This window comes from Eubalaena glacialis, chromosome 15, assembly GCF_028564815.1.
Source record: "Eubalaena glacialis isolate mEubGla1 chromosome 15, mEubGla1.1.hap2.+ XY, whole genome shotgun sequence".
Taxonomy (NCBI): Eukaryota; Metazoa; Chordata; class Mammalia; order Artiodactyla; family Balaenidae; genus Eubalaena; species Eubalaena glacialis.
Genome location: NC_083730.1, coordinates 59,334,860 through 59,355,878, shown reverse-complemented (window position 1 = coordinate 59,355,878; position 21,019 = coordinate 59,334,860). Strand labels below are relative to the sequence as shown.

Sequence of the window (21,019 nt, the reverse complement as noted above, 5' to 3'; positions counted from 1 at the left end):
AGGGTGTCCAGCACTGTAGCTTGCTGGTCGTTGAGTGAAGCTGGGTCTTGATGTTGAGATGGAGATCTGTGAGAGATTTTCGCCGTTTGGTATTACGTGGAGCTGGGAGGTCTCTTGTGGACCAGTGTCCTGAAGTTGGCTCTCCCACCTCAGAGGCACAGCCCTGATGCCTGGCTGGAGCACCAAGAGCCTTTCATCCACACGGCTCAGAATAAAAGGGAGAAAAAATGGAAAGAAAGAAAAAAAGAGGATAAAATAAAATAAAATAAAGCAATTATAATAAAAAATAAGAAAAAAAATTATTAAGAGTAAATTTATTAAGAAAAAAAATTTTTTTTTAATTTTTAAAAATAGATTTATTAATTTTTTATACTAAAAATAAAAAAATTATTTAGAAAAAATTTATTAAGAAAAAAATTTTTTAATTTTTTAAAATAAAAAATATGAAAAAACTTATTAAAAATTTTTTTAAAAATAGAAAATAAGGAAAAAATTATTAAGAAAACATTTATTAGGGAAAAAAAAAAATTTTTAAGCCAAAAAAAAAAAAAAAAAAACGGACAGACCTAACCCTAGGACTAACGGTGAGAGCAAAGCTATACAGACAAAATCTCACCCAGAAGCATACACATCTACACTCACAAAAAAAAGGAAAAGGGGAAAAGTTAATATATCCTGCTCCCAAAGTCCATCTCCTAAATTTGGGATGATTCGTTGTCTATTCAGGTATTCAACAGATGCAGGCACATCAAGTTGTTTGTGGAGCTTTAATCCGCTGCTTCTGAGGCTGCTGGGAGAGATTTCCCTTTCTCTTCTTTGTTCGTACAGCTCCCGGGGTTCAGCTTTGGATTTGGACCCGCCTCTGCATGTAGGTCCCCTGAGGGCGTCTGTTCCCCGCCCAGACAGAACGGGGTTAAAGGAGCAGCTGATTCGGGGGCTCTGGCTCAGTCAGGCCGGGGGGAGGGAGCGGTACGGAGGAGGCGGGGCGAGCCTGCGGCGGCAGAAGCCGGCGTGACGTTGCAGCAGCCTGAGGCGCGCCGTGCGCTCTCCCGGGGAAGTTGTCCCCGGATTACGGGAGCCTGGCCATGGCGGGCCGCACAGGCTCCCGGGAGGGGCGGTGTGGAGAATGACCTGTGCTCGCCCACAGGCTGTTTGGTGGCGGCAGCAGCAGCCTTAGCGTCTCATGCCCGTCTCTGGGGTCCGCGCTGATAGCCGCGGCTCGCGCCCGTCTCTGGAGTTCGTTTAAGTGGCGCTCTGAATCCCCTCTCCTTGCACGCCGCGAAACAAAGAGGCAAGAAAAAGTCTCCTGCCTCTTCGGCAGCTGCAGACTTTTTCTCGTGCACCCTCCCGGCTAGTTGTGGTGCGCTAGACCCTTCAGGCTGTGTTCACGCAGCCAACCCCAGTCCTCTCCCTGCGATCCGACCGAAGCCCGAGCCTCAGCTCCCAGCCCCCGCCCGCCCCGGCGGGTGAGCAGACAAGCCTCTCGGGCTGGTGAGTGCTGCTCGGCGCCGAGCCTCTGTGCGGGAATCTCTCCGTTTTTCCCTCTGCGTCCCTGTTGCTGTGGGATCCGCGCTGATAGCCGCGGCTCGTGCCCGTCTCTGGAGCTCGTTTAGGCGGCGCTCTGAATCCCCTCTCCTTGCGCGCCGCGAAACAAAGAGGCAAGAAAAATTCTCTTGCCTCTTTGGCAGCTGCAGTCTTTTTCCCGGACTCCCTCCCGGCTAGCACCGAAGCCCGAGCCCCAGCTCCCAGGCCCCGCCCGCCCCGGCGGCTGAGCAGACAAGCCTCTCGGGCTGGTGAGTGCTGGTCGGCACCGCTCCTCTGTGCGGGAATCTCTCCGCTTTGCCCTCCGCACCAATGTGGCTGCGCTCTTCTCCGTGGCTCCGAAGCTTCCCCCCTCTGCTACCCGCAGTCTCTGCCCACGAAGGGGCTTCCTAGTGTGTGGAAACCTTTCCTCCTTCACAGCTCCCTCCCACTGGTGCAGGTCCCGTCCCTATTCTTTTGTCTCTGTTATTTCTTTTTTCTTTTGCCCTACCCAAGTACGTGGGGATTTTCTTGCCTTTTGGGAGGTCTGACGTCTTCTGCCAGCGTTCAGTGGGTGTTCTGTAGGAGCAGTTCCACGTGTAGATGTATTTCTCATGTATCTGTGGGGAGGAAGGTGATCTCCGCGTCTTACTCTTCCGCCATCTTGCCCCTCCCTCCTGTACATTTCTTGCAGGTGGAGATGTTACATGTATAGAAGTGCTAGTTTAAAATTCAGCATCAAATCCTATCTCCTAAAATGCTGTCATTCTTTGGTTTCCATGGAACCTGTCTTTTCATGGCACTGCTGTTCTGAGTCTCTTCCCACCTCTAACGTTGGCCTCTTCCTCTTTCACCAGTGGATATTGCAGAGACTCCCCAGGGTCCTGACCAAGGGCCCTTTCTCTTCAGAGGCCTCACTCTCACCAGTGGTCTCAGCTACCATCTTGGGGGCACAATAATTACAGCTTAGGAGAGGTAGTAGGAAAGTTTGGGAGCAGAGAACTAGAAGGGAAACCAGAAGACAGTAAAATAATGGACACTTCTAGTGGAAATTTTGAAAAATCACATATCCACTGCATAAAATTCTAATTAGGAGATCAAGGAAATAGGAACTACAAAGGGGCTTCTTGTTGGGAAAATTACACCACGTTTACCAGAACAAAGCCAGATTGCAATGCTCAGGGCTCACACTGTATTGCAATGGATGAAAGAGTAAATGGGGGTGTTTGGGAGGTGACAGGAAGGGGACACAGTGTATATAGATTAACGTATAAACAAGAATGATAGGGTATAAAAGTAGAGTTGGGACAGAAGCTAAATCAATTGTATTCCAGCATTTATATCTTTAATTAAAAAAATCAAATAAAACATAAAGCAAAAATGTTCATTGAAAACCGTTTGAGGATAACAAGACCATTTCCTTTCACTGGATTGGCTCTTAAAAGGAAAAACTAGACATGATGTCTTCATATGTCTTTCCTCAGGTTTTTTTTTGGCATTTGTTTAGCATGAAAAAGAACACTTTCCATTTATTAAACCTGATAAGTGATGGGTTCTAAAATTTGGCTACAGGTTATATTACATCACACACGGCCTTCTACTACCTAATATTAAGATATATTACAGACATCACAAAATATTCTCAAAGCCATTCAGGTTAATTCAGTCCCACAAATATATATTGATTTTCTATTGAGAGGCAGTTACTATGCTAGGTATTGGGGATCCCTACAGGGATAGCTACAGTCTCAAAAATACAACCCAGATAACCTGAAAAACTTAATATAATGTCATAAAAACTAAGATAGTAGTAGGTTCAGTGAGCGTGGGCATGACTTAATCCAACCTAATGATTCAGGCATGAGGACCACTGAAGCAAGCCTTGAAGGAGAAATAAATACTAGCCAGCAAAAGCAGAGAGAGGGCATGCAAGACAGAAAGAATAGTATGAGAGAGTTACAGAAATATTCTAGAGCATGTTACATGAATGGCATTATAAGCAGCAGTCTGATTTACTGAAGCATAATGTATAAATCATGAGAGCAAAGGCCTAAGAAAGAGATAAAAGCAGGAGAGCCTTGTATATCATTCTAAGGAACTGAACTTTATAAATTTATAAGGCGCTAAACCGTAGCTTTAACGTGTGATGTGTAACGTGGTCTGAGTTGTATTTTTATAAGCCCATTCTTGCTTCAATGAAAAGGAGGCAAGACTGGGGGAAAGGAAAGAAGTTAAGAGGATAATAACCCAGAGGTGAGATGACAAAGCCTTATACGGGTATACTGTTATAGAAATGGAAATATAGGAGGGAATCGAGATCAGTTCAGATGGTGGGAGAAGTCAACAGTGTTTGGTGATGGATTAGAGGTGACTGGTGGGTGTAGAAGTCTAGGATAACTCATGGGTTTCTGGTGTTGGTGACTTGGTGGATGACTGTGCCATGAATTCATATAGTATAACAGGAAAAGGAATAAAAATTTGAACAGATGGCAAGGGCAGAAAGCGATGAGTTTAATTTGGACCTGTTAAGTTTGGAGTGCCAGTGGAAATTGCAAGTGGATTTGTCTAGCAGGTCTTTGGATTCCCAAATATGAAACCTAGCTGAGAGTTCAAGGCTGAAGATATAGATCTGGAATCACCATTTAAATGTTACTTAAAACCATGAGAATGAGTGAGAAGGCTTTGTTAAATGCAGAAGCAAACGTGTATGTCTTTCACACTCACCATTCAGGTTGTCCTTCGAGTTCTTTCTTCTTTCACAAGTACACTTCATTCTAATGGGATTTTATCGGTTTGACCATGTTGTGGTCTAGGGGGAGTGCCGCCACATTGATTTAACCAGAGAAATGGAAACTCCTGAATAGGAACCCTATCTGTTCATGGTTTCTAATTTCCTCTTCTTACCAACTTAGTGCTGACTTAGCCTCCCTTTGAGTTGTCTTCTTCAGAAGGAGCTATGCCTTTCTGTGTTTCTTCTACAGTAAAGGCTCTCATGCCACCTGCTACCAACATGTGCTTTGGGGAGGATGTTCCCAAGGGTTGGGTAAGTTGTCTATATTCATTTCCTCTAGCTGCTGTTATAGCAACTTGGTGGCTTAAAGCAACATGAATTTATTATCTTAACAGTTCTGGAGATCAGAAATCGGAAATCAGTTTAACTGGGCTAAAATCAAGATAGTAGCAGACTGGCGTGAGTTCTGGAGGCTCTAGGAGAGAATCTTTATCTTTTCTAGCTTCTCTATCCCCTTGCTCATGACCTCCTTCCTCCGTCTTCAAAATGCATCACTCCAACCTCTGCTTCCATCATTCCATCTTTTTCTTCTGCCTTTGACTTTCTTGTTTCCCTCTTATAAGGGCCTTTTTGATTATATTGGGCCCATTGAGGTAATCTGGGATAAACTTCCCATCTCAAGACCCTTTACTTAATCACATCTGCAAATTGTCATGCAAGATAACCATTCACTGGTTCGCAGGATTAGGACATGGTCATCTTTCCAGCGCGATTATTCCACTACTATACTGTCCGTGACAAGAAATGAACACAGCTGCTCGCCCTGGCTTGCAGTAGTGCTTATAATAGGCACTACGCTTATTTAAATAAGATAACTGGCCATACATACAGTATTTAAACAGCATTCTTTAAGTGAAACAAAGTTGCAGTTTCACATTTACTGCTCATTTCCAAACAACTCTAAGCATTACAGTGTAAATTTCATGGCCAGTCAATGTAACAGACATCGATCTTTTTTTGACCTCAGCATCAAGTTCTCCTTCTTAATAGTTCCCTGAACTTGTTTTGAGGAATCACCTATCTCCAATCATGTGTACTTTTGGAAGCATGATAAATCCAGGTGCCTGCCTTCCATTCTGGAAGTCAAAGAACCAAATGTTTCCTCTCCCTCTCCTGGCACAGCCAGAGAGTGGGTAACTAACTGAAGTTTGGCCAGTCAGATGTTCTCCTTTGTGACTTGAATCTTGATCCAGTAACGTGAAGTTTGAAGAAATAGTTGACATTTACTGACTGTAAACTGTACATTTCAGTGCAACACCAAACAGAACTGCTTCTGTCTTTCTGACTTTCTAGAGCTACAGTATTGCCACAAATCCTGCCTGTTTCAAGACTGCAAAGCTTTCAATATCTTTCCAATAAATAACTTTCTCTTCAGTTCACCAAGTTTGGTTTCTGTCACTTACAGTCAGCAAACCCTAACAATAGCAGTGTTACATAGATATTATTGTTGTCTGGTTGAACCGACCATAAGAATTTTTAAGAAAATGATTTTCTGCTTCAAGCAAATTTATTCACTAAAGTCACCTAATTTGATTTAGGGCCTGACAGTTATAATGGCCTTCTTATTTATGTGACCTCATTAAAAATTCTATGGATTAGACACATTTACAAATCTGGAAAGGCAAGGTAGTTGCTCTCTCCAGATTAGGAAGGCTATTTTTCCTATATCAGTACTTTGCCTTTTCATGGAATCTTATTTGAAGAATAAGTGCCCCTATACAGTCACTCTTGAATTGGCTGGGGATAATTTTTAGAGCTTTGTTAAAGCATTATAATCACTGCTGAGGATTTACCTCCATTTCTTGGAGTGTTTCGTGGTTTACAGATTTTTTTTTCCTCTTTAATGGAAAATCACTCAGTGAAATTGCGGAAAAGCGATTATTTTATCTGAGTCATATTTTTATGGAAACTGTTTTTCACTTCTCTGTATTTTTAGAAGGGTTTTCTTTAAAAAGGATATTCTATTAATATTTATAATTAGATATCACACAAAGCAGATGCTAAATCTTATGCTATAACTTTATGGGTACAATTACAGAAAGAAGATCATATACTCTTTAGCATAATGTTCTCTCTGGGAGCTGTAGAACAAAGGGCAGACATTCTCCATGAAGATGCCCATTCTTTTTTGAGTAGAGGGAAACTGGAAGATGGTGATTAACCCCTATTTAACTATTATCATCCATGGTATTGATACTTAAGTGGGTAGAGCAGAAGCTCAATAAACACTTAATTGATTGACTCTTTTCTCTCTTTGACCCAAATCTTAGTTCATCTATTCACACAATATTTATTTCTATTCTTACTTTGAAGCCTTACGGGTGCTTCCTACTTTCAGAGCATGTGGACTTGTGGTCCTCCGCCTGTGTGAATGGGCGTGGCTTCCAAATGCAGTTGGGATGGAGAGCGGGGAGTTTTCTGAGGTCAGAGGATAGGAAGAAAAGGGATTCGTTTTTCTAATTACCTTTAGGCCAATACCTTGAGAAGCTGGTGGAATACATATTGTATAATCTAATCCACAAGAGCCTTCGTTGTACAGATGGGGAAACTGAGGCTCTGGGGGAGGTAATGGCACCGGGTGTGAACGTCAGTCCGGGTGAGTCTAGACTCTTTCCACGACCCCGGCTCCTCCCTGGCGATTGCTTCTTCAAAAATTCTACTAGGGATCCCGAGGATGGAGAGAGAGAAAGGCAAACCCTCTGCCCGTCAACATGAGTTCCTGTGATAGTGTTGAGCGCTCCCGATGACAAGGTTGGGAACGAGAGCTGTCAGGTGAGGAGGGGCAGGTTCACTTCTCCGCGGACGCTGCGCCGGGGAACGCCCGGGACACGCCCACTAACGCGCGGGCGCTTCGCGGTTCCTTCGAGGGGATGCGGGGCTTTCCCCTCCGCGTGGTGTGAGCGCACTTGCGGCCCGGAGCTGCGCGGGCATCACCCGCAGGACGCAGGGCGCCTCCCTGCGGCCCGGGCGCACGTGCCTGGGCTGGGTCAGGGCTGGTGGCCCGCCGTAGTAGCTGGGGCGGGTGGGAGTGTTGGCTCCGGGCCGCGGCCGCCGCCCGCCCGCCGGCTCCCGCGGTTGGGCGGAGGAAGCGCGGGACTCCTCCTCCCCACCGTATTAACATGCACCCAGGGGCGGGTGACCAGCCCAGCCTCGCCGCCCCAGCCCGCCGCGTCCCGGCGCTCAGCAGCCGCGCCAGAGGCGAGCGCTGCGCTCCGGGCCCCGCAATCCCGAGGACACGGCCTCTCCGACACCTCCGGCCCGGGGGAATCGGCGGCATCCGCGGCGGGAGCGGCCGTAGCCGCCTCGGCTCCTCACTCGAGTCCTTCCCATCGCCTCGCTGGGAGCCTGTCCCGGCCACGGGGACACCTCTTTCGTCCTCCCTCCGAGGCTCGCGGGACCGACGGACGTCCGCGGCGACCGAGGGCCGGACTGCGGGCAGTGGCAAGGTAACGCCGGGCTGCTCCGGGGGCTGGGGCGTGCGCTCGCGGCGGCGGCCACCGGAGCCCGGGCCGCCGCCACCGCCGCCACCGCCGCCACCGCCGCGCGCTGGGCGGCTCTTGCCCGCCGCGCGGTCGCCGCTTCTGTCTCGGGCGGAGGGACTCTGGACTGGGCTCCCCTAGCCGCCGGCCGGCTTCTCCTTCCCCTTCCACCGCCCGGGGCGCACTCCAGCGACCCCCGGGGTACTCCGGGAACCCGGGGATCGGCGCGCCGCTCTCCGGCGTGCGGTTCTCGCGGCTCCCCCCGGGGCCTGAGGAGAGTGACGGATTTCTAATTGCGACAGGGTCCCGGAAGGGGGAGGGGAGGAGAACTAAAGTCCCCGTCACGTCCACCGGCCAAATTCCCACCCCTCCCCCCCCCGACCCCAACCCCCGATGCACCTTGCAGGGAAGGAGGGGGCTGCTCCCTGCAGGGCATTTCTCGACTGGCTCCTGGGTCTTTGGCGAGGCAAGTTGTTGCACTTGTGTTTTAGGTGACATTTTGGCATTGGTAGTGGAGACAGCCCCCTCCCCTGTGTGTGTGTGTGTGTATGTATATGTGCGTGTGCGCGCGTGCGCGAGCGCGCAAGAGAGAGAAAGCCAGAGAAGCAGAGACAAAGAGAGACAGAGGCACGCAGGGAGAGACCAAGATATAGAAAGAGAGCCACACGGAGAGAACGGGGTCCAAGGGAGCGATCACGGGAGAGTCGACCCCCGCCCGCGGCCGAGGCCAAGGCCGATTCCCGGCCACTCGCGGCGCGGGCGGTGAGACCCGATATTCAGCCAGCTGAACAGTCGGGGCTGAGCCGGGACTAGACAGGGACACCCCTCCTCCGGGCCGGGAGGGATAACAAATTGCACTTTCATTGGGGGGGGGCGGCCGCAGCTTCAGGCGGGACTTCGGGGGGCCGCGCGGAGATGGAGATCCTGCCTGCAGGGCTCGGGAGGCTGCGCCCCTCGCGGGAGGCGAGCCAGCCCAGCCTGGCGCGGTGGCCCCGGGAAGCGGTGGGAAGGGGCTGCTCAGGTGCCTGCGCCCGCGACACTGTCTGTGCCGGCGCGCCGTTCCCGCCCAGGGCTCTCAGGCTCGCCTCCCTCCCGGCCAGGAGGCTGCGGAATTTTTTGTCGGAGAAGGGGAGGGGGTTTGAGGCGGCGAGGAGGCTGGGACAGGACCCTCCGTGGGGGGGCGGGGGCGGTGAGATGTTATCTCCTTTATGGACTCCTGCGAGACTGTCCCCTCTTGACACCGTGAGCTTGGCTCCGTTCTTGAGAGATCGATGCTCCTTCTCCCCCACCCTCCACCCCCAGCATAACACATGAAGTTATGGAATTACAGTGATGAAAAACATCATAAAAGTAACAATTCAAGGCAGATCTTTAGCTTTTAAAGTCTTCGAGAATGGCTTTGTAAACTGGTGATGGATCAGTCTGACTTGTAGTCAGATCCTGGGATGAGGAATGTTCAGAACTAGGAAAGCAATTTTAGGACCAAATGCAAACATCTTGCAAATTATTTTTTACCAGGAAGGAGCTAACTGCCTTTTGACGGTTATTTATAGCCGAATTTCAGCTTCAGGAAGCAACTTTCTATTGGCCTAGGTAATTTTGCATGTAGAGCAGTAATCTTTATCCCAACTTGAACCGAAATGACAGGAAGGCAAGAGATGTTACAAGTATCCTAATTTATCTAATGTCAGAAGGCTAAAGTTTTCTTTGCTTACATTTTTGAGAAGGAGATCCAAAGTCATAAAGAAATATCGAATAACTTTGCAAAACATTTGAAATTTAACTGTTTAGGTTACGAAAACTACCCTTGGTTCAGAAAATTCATATTGTGGCGTGAAATAGGAAAGTTCATAGAAATCTGGTGTCAATGGCCTTGTTATTAATTTCCTTTGGGTGTATTAGTTCAGTTTAAAGTTGCTGCAGTAAAGTCACTTCCTTGAAATATTCCTAATTCTAGATCTAAAATTCCATGACTATTAAAAAAACAACAACTGACTCACTTAAGAGAAAGTATTAGCTACTTTGTATGAAAAGAGACTTGAATGGCTTCACAAATATAGGCTATTTAAAAAATTATGTCTGCTGTTTCTCTCTATATTTCTATCCCAAGGTTAGTTCGCTAAATAAAATGTTTGATCTCAAAAATTATAGACAATATAAATATTGGCAAAATGAACTGATAAACAGATTCTTTAAAAGATTGTGAAGTAATTTTCTGACAAAACTCTTCAAGTCACACACTAGCAATTGCGCTTTGCGGTGTGGGGGGGAATAATACTTGAGTTTTCCTTATGGGGAATTTTCATGGTTTAGAATCTGTAATTTCTCCTTCAATGTAAACTTCATTCTGCCAGGACTAAAACCTTGATATGAGTGATTATTGAAATCAAGACCTTCTCAAAATATTATGTAGCCCATTCAGGGAAATAGCCTAAACTAACTATAAGTTGTTCTACTTTCTAAGTCCTTCTAAGCGTAAATGTTCTATTGAATCAAATTTGGAAATACAGATTGCATGCACTTTGATTTAACTTCTACTAGGTTATGTATGCCTTTGTTCTATATGGCTGTCTAGACTGATTACTATTTATTTATTTATTTTTTAGATTACTTTTTGTTGTTGTTATTTTTTGGCTACGCGGCGCGGCTCACGGGATCTTAGTTCCCTGACCAGGAATCGAACCCGACCCCCTGCAATGGAAGCGTGGTGTCCTAATCACTGGACCACCAGGGAATTCCCTAGATTGATTAATTTTTAAATATAAATTTAAAACTGGGAAGAGGGGAAATGAAGTTTTACTAACTACTCATTTAGAGATTTGTAGCATAGTAACAATTTCATCTACAACTCAGTTGAGACAAGTAACATTCTTTGAATAGCAACTTCTTCTGGAAACAAAGAGTTCAGTGTTCTGATTTGGATTTCATGTAATATTTCAAATTCAGAAGGGATAGTAATATGCCACCTAAATGTGTGTTTTCATAGTGAAGTTTCTATGACAGATTCACATTATGGTATCTTCTGGATCATTCCCACAAATTGTTCTCCCCTTATTCAGAGCAGCTCTGCTCCATGCAGGAGGATCTGTTTCCTCTTAGGAAGCATTCCATTGGAAGACTGTCATGAAGATTTCCTCTCTATAGAAACCAGCTTGCCTCTCATGGTTAATCTAAGGAAACAATGTAGTTGTAAGTTCTTTTGTTTCCTTTTCTCCTTTATCCAGCTAAAGGAGCATCCTTAAAGCAGGAGCATCATGAAAGGACTTTTGAAAAGTCTGAACACTTGTCTCCAATCCTCACCTCCCACACTTACAATCTACGCCTTACATCTATGAGATGTTGTTTTCTTTGTACATTTTTATTTTAAAGAAACACAGTCACAAGAAGACCCTTTGTCTAGAATTCTAAAAATTTTGTGCCACAGATACACTTGGAGGTTCAAAAGCACCCCATCATGTCTTGTGCCATCTCTTATTTCCAGAAGATCCTCAGGGCTTGTAATTCTTCATTTTCAAAGAAAGGAATCATTTCTTCTTGGACTTTCTTCCTTCTTTTTTTTTTTAAATCATGGGGAATGTGTAGCCTGCTTCCTGTTACTCCCCAATGAAGGTGACTTTCATTGTGTGGTCTCTCAGGAATTGCCAAAGATTTTGTTCCTAGGAAGGTCTAAACTGTTCTTCTACCACAGAGGAGGATTTAGAGCTAATCATCAGTCTTTCACTTTAATGTATTAAACATCCACTGACAACTCATTGTATGAGATACCAGGTACCAGTTCCTTTTCTTCTAACACGTATCTCTTTGGCTTATGCAAAATGTATATTTGCTATGTATAATATACCATTAATGCATACCAAAATTTGTTACTTCTTTTTTTTTGTAACCCTGCAACACACAAACCACCTGCTAAGGAAAACGTGTGGTTGAGGGCAGAAAAAATGGGATGTGGATATAAGGTGGTTAAAATGGTGAATGGCTTTTCTTTGAGGTCTTTTCTTCCTTTCTCTGATTGCACGGAGGTTGGTATTGCATGTGAGCTGTGCTGACCCACAAATTTTACATCTTTTAGTCTAGACAGTGGTGGGGCCAGACAGCTGGTGTACCAGTGAGAAACTGGAGATCTTCTCTGCCTTTATTGACCTAAGGTTTTTCCTGGCTGGTGTTTATTGTTTTCTCCTTCCTGCAGGAGGTAATGATTACTGGGTAACAAGTGACAGCCCACTTGGGAGCCCAGCTCACACCCAGGAAACCCTCTGGATATGTAGCCACGGATCTTTGGCTCAGATTCTTGGGCCTTTTCTTTCCTGGGTAGGTGAGAACTCACATAGCGGGGGATATCATTGCCCAGTTTGGGGTTGTTGTGAACTAGATATCAGTGCTCTGGGTCTTCTCTGAAGATGCAGACCCACCCTCCTCCTGGGATTTGCCTGACACTATACTGTTCATTTTCACATTCATTTATCATGGTTTGCTTCTCCGTTGTCATGGACAATTTCTATATCTTCTCCCAACGTTTCTTGTCAGGTTTGTAAGCAACAGCACAAAAGCAAGCGTGAAGAGTGTGGTTTGGCAGTGTATTAACTGCCCGATCCTGCCAGGACTTCTTAGGGTTCAGCAGACTGGTAGTCTCATTGGAGCCATGGATGAGCAATTAGGAGAGGAGGATTTGTGCTGGGACCTGAGTATCTCCTCGCTCCTGCATCCCCGTCTGCACCGGGAGGGCTCAGAGGCATTTCAGTGGCTCCATCAGGCTGCTTGTGGGAAGGTCTCTCTCTCTCTCTCTCTGGGCGCATTTCCAGCTCTGCTACTTTACTCCCTGACACGGTTTTGGCTAATTTGCAAACATCTGCTAGAGTAACTTCCCTTTTAATTCTACTACAGGAGAACGTTTATGAGTATTCTGATAGGAGGGCTGGCATTAACCCTCACTCTAACCTCCAGATTACATCCTTGCCCTGGGGGCCCTTGCTTTCTGGGTTTCAGTTTCAGTGGAAACTCAGTGTGATATCTTCTTCCCGGCTAGAAATTGCCCCTGGTAGATAGCATGAAGATTTCTTTGCAAGGCACAGGCTGCCGTTGAAAAGGAAAATGGCATTTTGATCTTGTCTCAGACTTTGCAAGCAGCTCTTCTTTGATATGATTCATCAGACTAGTCTAGCAAGAAGGCAAGGCACAGTCAGTCTCCTCGAAGCTCTTTACCCAGACACTAAGAAGCAAAGTCACCTTTTCTATCAGACAGGGATGAGCTTTCCCACTTGGAGCTGGGAAGGGGCAGCAGGGTAACCTTGAAGCAGTAACACATTTAGAAGTTTCCTGTGTGAACTCCCTGGAACATGTTTCTTACATTATTTCCACTTCCCTAGACCTCAGCTGAAAGGTCATTTAATCAGTGAAGCTGTCCGGTTGCAGGCAACTTAGTTGCCTTGATACTTTTTACCATGGTCCTTTTACAATTAATAATGATGCCTTGACTTTTGTGATTATCTGATCGATTGTCTTCCCCACTGAACTATGCATTCCATGAGATCAAGGACTAAAATAGCATGTTCACAAAGTATCACTGATGCCTAGCACAGCACCTGGGACTTAGTAAGTGGTCAGTAGACATTGACTGAGTGAATGAATAAATAATGAGTGCATGCAAATCTGTATTCCAACTGTGTAAGGACCGTAACTCTGAGGGTAGTATTACATGGCTTTTGCGTGGCCCTCCTTGCAGTCTCAAACTCTGCATCCTTTGGTCCTAAGCTTCTTCTGATAACACCTGGTAAACACAGGGCTGATCCCAGCATGGCCAGCATGTGATGGGTTAGGTTGTGCTCTGTTTCCAGCTACAGAAACTACAGTCTTCTGGTCAACAGAGGGAGGTTCTGAAATAAGATACAGATTAAAAAAACAAAGCAATACAAACCCCTCCCCCCCTGAAAAAAAACCCTCTTGCCCCTTTTCCTTTCTCCTCCTTCTCACTCACACATACGAATAGCTTAACCACCCCACTTGCCTTTATCAGATTCCACCCCCTCCCCCCGCCCTTTGACGCTAAACACAAACTTCTTTCCCACCCTTTACCCCAAAGGATCAAGCATTCCTTCCTGTGTCTCCACTGAATCTGATGCACATTTATTTATTTTAAAACATTTATTTATTGATTGATTCGGCTGCATCATGCTTTATTTATTAGTTTCAGTGTGTGGGATCTTTTGTTGCGGCGCAGGGCTCTAGAGCTCACGGGCTCAGTGGTTGCGGTGGGTGGGTTTAGTTGTCCTGTGGCGTGTGGGACCTTAGTTCCCCAACCAGGGATCGAACCCAAGTTCCCTGCATTGTAAGGTGGATTCTTAACCAGAGGACTGCCAGGGAAGTCCTTGATGCATATTTATATTCCATTTTCTGTTGATGTGCTTGTCAACCTCTATGAGACCGTAAGCTCAAGGGACAACAGAGATAGGGGCTAGGAGAGGGGTTGCTGATGGAAGGGATGCAAATGTTCACTGAAGATTGAAAGGTTGAATCAGATCACAGGGATGAGAGGTATGAAGTGGGAGGGGGAGAAGTGGCTACAACTGACTTTCTTGCTGGAGGTTGATTTCTGTAGAGGTACCTACTTAGAGCCTATGTGGGGTGGCTCTTGATCATAGGGGATGTTGGAACCTACCATTTTAAATTATATGGGTTCACAGCCTCCTTGGTATTTCCATGACTTTTTATACTAGTTTCTGGCCAGGCAAGTAGTATATTCTGTCCGATCTACACTTCTGACACACTGGAACGATGAGGTGTGGTGGGCCAGCGGCACGGGTGTGCTAACCTGCCCTTCCCCCCGCCCCCAGCTTTAGATGTTACACCACTGTTCAGCCTTACAGATCTGCGAGGCAGTGTGAGACTCAGCATGGACATGACCCATGTTTTTATAATAATGCATCATCATTTTTCTAGATTTGCCTCTACTTTATCGGTAATTTAAAATATTCTGCTTTGATGCTAAGAATACCAAGGGATTTAGATGATCCATGGCAGATATTTGGCATGGATATAGCCTTTCCAAGGACGGGCGAACGAGCAAATGAAATCATATGATCTTCCTTGTATTCATGAGTATGGAGACTGTCGAAGTGCAAAATATAGTTCAAATCCTTGGGCAGCTGAAAATCGAACCCAAAGGAGTGGGATCGTTTTGGAATGCTTCCTAAAGAGGACGGTCTTACGTTGGACTTGCCTAGATGGTAAGAGTTAAGTAGGAGGAAGGGATGACTTTTCAGATAAAGCAAAACTTTGACAAAGACATGGAGATGCAAACCAACTTGGCAGATTGCTGGCTCAGGGAGATGGTCTTCTGCACCAGCTTCTCTAGTGCATTTTAATTAGACCTGGAAATGAATTTGACTGAGAAGGATGGAGGCACACTCTGGATGGTTTTACTGATGATTCAAGAATGTTTAGCGTTGACAGGAGCATTGAAGGACTTTGTATAGACAGTGACATGGAGAAGTGGCCTCTGGGACGGATGGAAGTGGATCAGTCTGCCACCAGATGGGGACAGAGGGACGCCTTAGGGGGCTATTGTGCTAATTCAGGTATAAATGATGGGCTCCAGGTGGAGGGAAGTCAGAATGGGAGAAGAGAAGACATGAAATATTTTGGAAAATTCTCAAGTAATAGTCGACTCTTTTCTTTCTCTGTTACTGTGTACCTGTGCCTCAAACTACTTTTCAGTTCTTCATTACAAATTGAGAATTATTGTGAAATGTTTCAGCAACACGAAAAATTAAATATTATGGTAAACACCCATGTACCCAATCACTGCACATGCTGTTGATACTCTCAGAGTCTCTCCAAGGCTATGTCCCCTCAGTGGTACCCTGTACACTGAATTTTGTGTTTATCATTGCCACACATTTCCTCATCCTTTGCTAGGTATGTAGGTATATGTGTGTACCACACAGTAGAGTCTTGTTTTGCTGTTTTAAAACTCTATAAATAGGAACACCATGCTCTTTGTAGTCTTCTTTACCCAACTTTAATTGATTACTATTTTGTTGATATGAATAGGTATTACTTATTCATTCTTACTACCCTATGGTATTCCGTTGTATAATATATAGTGATTAATGTATTGATGGACATTCTATTTATTTTCCAACAAGGCTGCTACGAATGTTCATACACAGATCTCCTTGTGCTAATAAAGGACCTTTCCTTGGGGTATATTCTTAGGAGAATTGTAGGAGGGATTTGTACCTTCCCATTTAGCAGATAATGCCAAATTACCAAAAAGAGTTTTGTCTATTTATCCTCCCACCAGCCATCTATAAGAGCTCTTTTTGTTCTGTATCATTGTCAACACTTAGTGGTATATGTTATTTTTTGCCAGCCTTCGGGTTGTGAAATTATATCTCCTTGCAGTTTTAATGTGTTGTTTCCTGACCGCTAATGTTGTTAGACCATTTTTTTGCTCTCTTAACATTCAGATTTCTTTGGAATGTGTAGGCATACATGTTGTCCACTCTCCCACTGCATAAAAAAACTCATTGATTTGTAAGAGTTATTTCTATATTCTGGATATCAGAGTATTTTCTGTAATTTCATTCCAGAAATGAAATGAAGCTCATTTCAATGGGCTTCTCCCAACTGGTGGCTTGTCTTTTCATTTTTAGGACATCTTTGGGTGAAAAGATTCTTTTTAAAATTTAAAAGAGATGCATTTTTGATTCTTCTTGTTATGGTATAGATATCTTGTTTAAGAAATCTTTTCCATTTTTAAGTGGTAAAAGTATCACCCTTTTATATCTCATAAACTATTAAAGATTTATTTTCACATTTAGTTCTTCAAGACTTTTTTATCAAAGGTTATTTTATAAAGCCCTTAATTACATTCCAAATTTGGGCACAGCATATAACTTCTCTTGGTCTTAATTTCTTCCTCATGAAGTTAGACTTTGAAGCAGTTGTACTGTATGGATTCTGCTGTCGCCCCTCCACTTCAAGACTTCATCATGTTACGTCGGGAATGTACAGAGTCTCTTAGTGGAACTTCTTGCCTCCAGGGTCTCCTTCTGATTCAACTTGCATCTAGATTTACTTTTCTAAAGACCTATCAAAGTCACTGTGAGACTCCTCAAACTCTGACCTTGAGACCATGAGGGCAGCAGCCATGACCATTTTTACTTCCCTGCATCCCCCAGACTCGAGCACAAACCTGGAACATGGCTGGTTGGTCCTCAGATGTGTGAGTGAGAGAAGGCACAGCTGGCTCCCTTCGTGGCTCAGCTCCATTTCTTTTTCTTTTTTAAATTTTTATTGAAATATACCTGCTTTACAATATTGTATTAGTTTCAGATATACAGCAAAGTGATTCAGTTATACATATATTTTATATAAAATATATACATATACACTTTTTTAGATTCTTTTCCTTTATAGGTTATTACAAGATATTGAGTAGAGTTCCCTGTAGGAGTTCCCAGTAGGTCCTTGTTGTTTATCTCTTTTATATACAGTAGTGTGTACATGCTAATCCCAAACTCCTAATTTATCCCTCCCCCCCCTCCATTTCTTAGTCTCTTACATCAAAACTCTTCTTCACCATGACCACCTCTGCTTGTCAGGACTGTGCTATTCTGGCCCTTCTTTCCTCTTCCTTTGTTTCTTTTTCCTTCATGTATTTAAATTCTGTCGAATTGACAAATCGCCAGCAGCACATTCTCCTCGGGCCAGGAGAAGAGGAGTCTGGAATTTACTCTTCCCTTCATGTCCTTCTGTACAGTTTGAGTGTTTTACCATGAGCAAGAATTTCTTTTAAAATCATTGTTTCAATGCTTCCTCTATCCTTCAAGGCCCAGTCAAATCTCGCCTCTCACATGAAGCATTTTATGACTATTCCAGCCCAGGATAGACTGTCCTCTGAGTTCCAGTTGCATTTTTCTGGATCATTTACTTTATGATTTACATTTTAAACATTTTATGTGAATACTGCTAGATTTTAAACTCCTTCAAGTGATGAATTGGCTAATGTGCTTTTTGTCTGTCTTCTAGGCCTAAACCCAGTAGCCAGCAGAGTTTTTTTTTTTTTTAGGAGGTGGCAGCTGCTTTCTTGATGATTGTAATTAGTTATTGGAGATGGCTTGGGCTGAGTGGAGACTTGGAGTGTGAGGACATTGGGAATAGTGACATTACTGGAACATGTAAGGATCTGGAATAAGAGGCTAAATTGTGGTGATAAAAATTTGAGCTCTATTTTGGTTATGTTGACTTTTGATATGACCTGTCCCATCAGCAACTTGGGAAACATTAAACCTGAGTTTTAAGAATTGATAAAGATTTGAGGTTGTTGATTAGGGTGTTCTCTGCTGGAAGTCGATCATTAGATTCAGGATACTAGCAGCTGTTTCTATGTTCCAGACAGGAATCTTATTCCTCACCACCCCGAGTCCTGATTCTACTATTCTGATATCTAACTAACTAGATGACTCTGGGCAAGTTCATTCATTTTTTCGGAGTTCAGTTTCCTCATGTGAACAAGGAGGATAACTAAACTTACATATCAGAGGTTTTGAAAGGACTCAGTGAGCCAACCTTTGTAAAGTATCTCGCTCAGTGGTGGGCTTATGGTGGGCAAATAATAAATGCTGTTATTAACAATACATTTTTATCTGTAAGAACTCATCTGCCAACCATCTTTTTATAACAAAGTAGCACCTTGGTTTAAAAGGTGCTATTTTCAAAGAATTTAAAAATTATTTAGTCATGAAAGATTTTTTTTCTCCTCGTGAAAATTCCTAGATCTGCTTTCATTTTCCCTAATTATCTGATGACAGTGAGAGCAATTCACTGAACAAGTGCAATAATAGCTAATATTTATTGAGCAACCCTGGTCTTTGGACTCCGGCAGTAGTGCCTTTAGGCTCCATAGGCTGCATTTACAGGGAAAGAGGCCCACAGCCCCTACAGTTCAGCCCTGTCTGACGTGGTACCATATGCTGTGAGGAGAGTACAAAAGAAATCAAAGTCATGTCTTTCTCCCCAGGGAAGATTTAATTGTGAAAAAAATTAATGCAGCTAAAGCAACATGCAAAGTGTACATTTTAATTTACTCTGACCAGAATGCATATTTATTAAGGCAAGATAGGATATGGAAAAGGTCTCTAAGCTAACCAGAAAGAGACAGTCATGCTTGACCCTTACAGAGGAGCATCTCTTAACGGTCACGGTGAGCCCCGGGTCCATTGTACTTCGGCAGGTGGGGCACTCGTCTTCTGATTGCATCCACCTTTTTCTGCTGCGTGTGGCTTATCTTCTGCCTCCGAGTCATGTGTCTTCACGCAGCTCACCGTGAAGACTCAGCTGTGTCTTCACAGCTTCTCTCTTAGAAGGGGCTCAGCAGATAAAAACCAGTACTAAACAGAATGAGAACTTGACTGATTGATTAGATGGGAAAATTCCATTGTTTTTTCATTAAGGGAAGGGTTTCTGGGCAGTTACATCTAGATTATTTGGGTTTTGTAGGATTTTTATGTGTTATAGCAGCATGATATTTCATGTCTTTGTGATTTCGGTTTAAAACCCCATACACCCAAATACGAAATATTTTTTCACGTCCTTAATCTCACATCCTTAATTCTTTCAGGGAATCCTCTTGGGTAGAAATGTTGGTACACACAAACTGGCTTGAGGTGCTCCAAAGAGAGCTGATAAACACACATTAAATGTGAGAAATATTGGCAATACTAATTTACCAAGAGGTTGTAACGTTCCATAGGTGTGCTTATAAGCTGATTATTTTTGGACACCCAACAGAATTATCCCATAGAAATTATGTATCTGATAGTGGCTGGCTTCTAAAGTTTAATTTCTAGAGTCCTTTTTCACCCATTTTCTACAAGCAAATGAGTATTACTATAATGAAAACCATAGCTATTTAAAATTCCGGACCCTATATCTATGAAAAAAAGGAATTCTCAATTGTGACTAGGAACACATACCACCCTTTCTGCCACAGAATTAAGAAGTCTCTCGCTCTGCCAGGGGTCGGGTGCTGAACCATGTTCAGGCAACAGCCGCTGCTAACACGGCGGTGTGATTTCCCCTTGATCCAGGACCAGACTGGTGAGGGGATGAGGGAACCAAGAGGCTCACTGATGGGCACTAATAATTGTTAACGAGCTACATTTATATAAACCACTTCTCTTTATTTGAATATTTGAATGAAAGAAGAAAACTCTAGTATAGCTCAATTACCCATATTATGTCCTGCATTGAGAACCAAGATATGTAGGTGATTTCTAAGTCAGATGTCAATAAGGGAGTGATGGGTAGAAATGTACTCCTTTGTACTTAGTTCATTTTTCCAGATTTTTATTTTCCTATGCATTTCAGATCCTAAAGATGCCCACAGTTGGATGATAGGAATTACTGATTCATTCATTCATTCATTTCAACTAACAACAGTTTATTGAGTAACTAGTACATGCCAGGCACTATTCTAGGTACTTTGAATTCGGTCCTGAGCAACAGCAAGAACGAAAGACAAAAGGCATCCCCTGTGGAGTTTACGTTCAAGTGTGAGGAAACAGACAGCAAACAATAAACATCAGACTTCTTTTTGCGTGTTAGAAGGAATAACAACTATGAAAAAAATAGAACCAGATGAGAGGGATTATTGAAGTACCGTTCTTTGATAGATTTCCAGTATAGAAGGAAATAAGCTTTTTTATTATTTTTATTTATTTATTTATTTAAAGACTTAAAAAATAAATTTATTTTTAATTTATTTATTTTTGGCTGCGTTGGGTCTTTGTTGCCGTGCGCGGGCTTTCTCTAGTTGCGTTGAGTGGGGGCTACTCTTCGTTGCAGTGCATGGGCTTCTCATTGCGGTGGCTTCTCTTGCTGCGGAGCATGGGCTCTAGGTGCGCGGGCTTCAGTAGTTGTGGCACGCGGGCTCACTAGTTGTGGCTCACGGCCCTAGAGCGCAGGCTCAGTAGTTGTGGCGCACGGGCTGTGGGATCTTCCCGGACCAGGGATCGAACCCGTGTCCCCTGTGTTGGCAGGCAGATTCCTAACCACTGCGCCACCAGGGAAGTCCAAGCTTTTTTATTTTTATTTTTTAAATTCAGACCTTCTCTTGAAAGGTTCTAGCTTTGGGATTTGGCAAGGCTTTTGCAGAGGTGTGGGGTGATGTTCACTGCTGTGTAATTCTTTTATCCTTTCTGTCTTAACAGCAGTCTGTATACTTTTC

General features: G+C 44.1%; 1 protein-coding gene across 1 annotated transcript in view; it reads left to right on the top strand.

Annotated features, from left to right (window-relative positions):
* The first annotated feature begins 7,474 nt into the window (after positions 1-7,474).
* DLGAP1 (DLG associated protein 1) overlaps positions 7,475-21,019 on the top strand; it is an 871,245-nt gene continuing 857,700 nt past the window's right edge. Inside the window, exon 1 of the mRNA XM_061168915.1 lies at positions 7,475-7,758. The gene's annotated coding sequence lies outside the window, so the exon portion shown is untranslated. The remainder of the gene's footprint in view (positions 7,759-21,019) is intronic.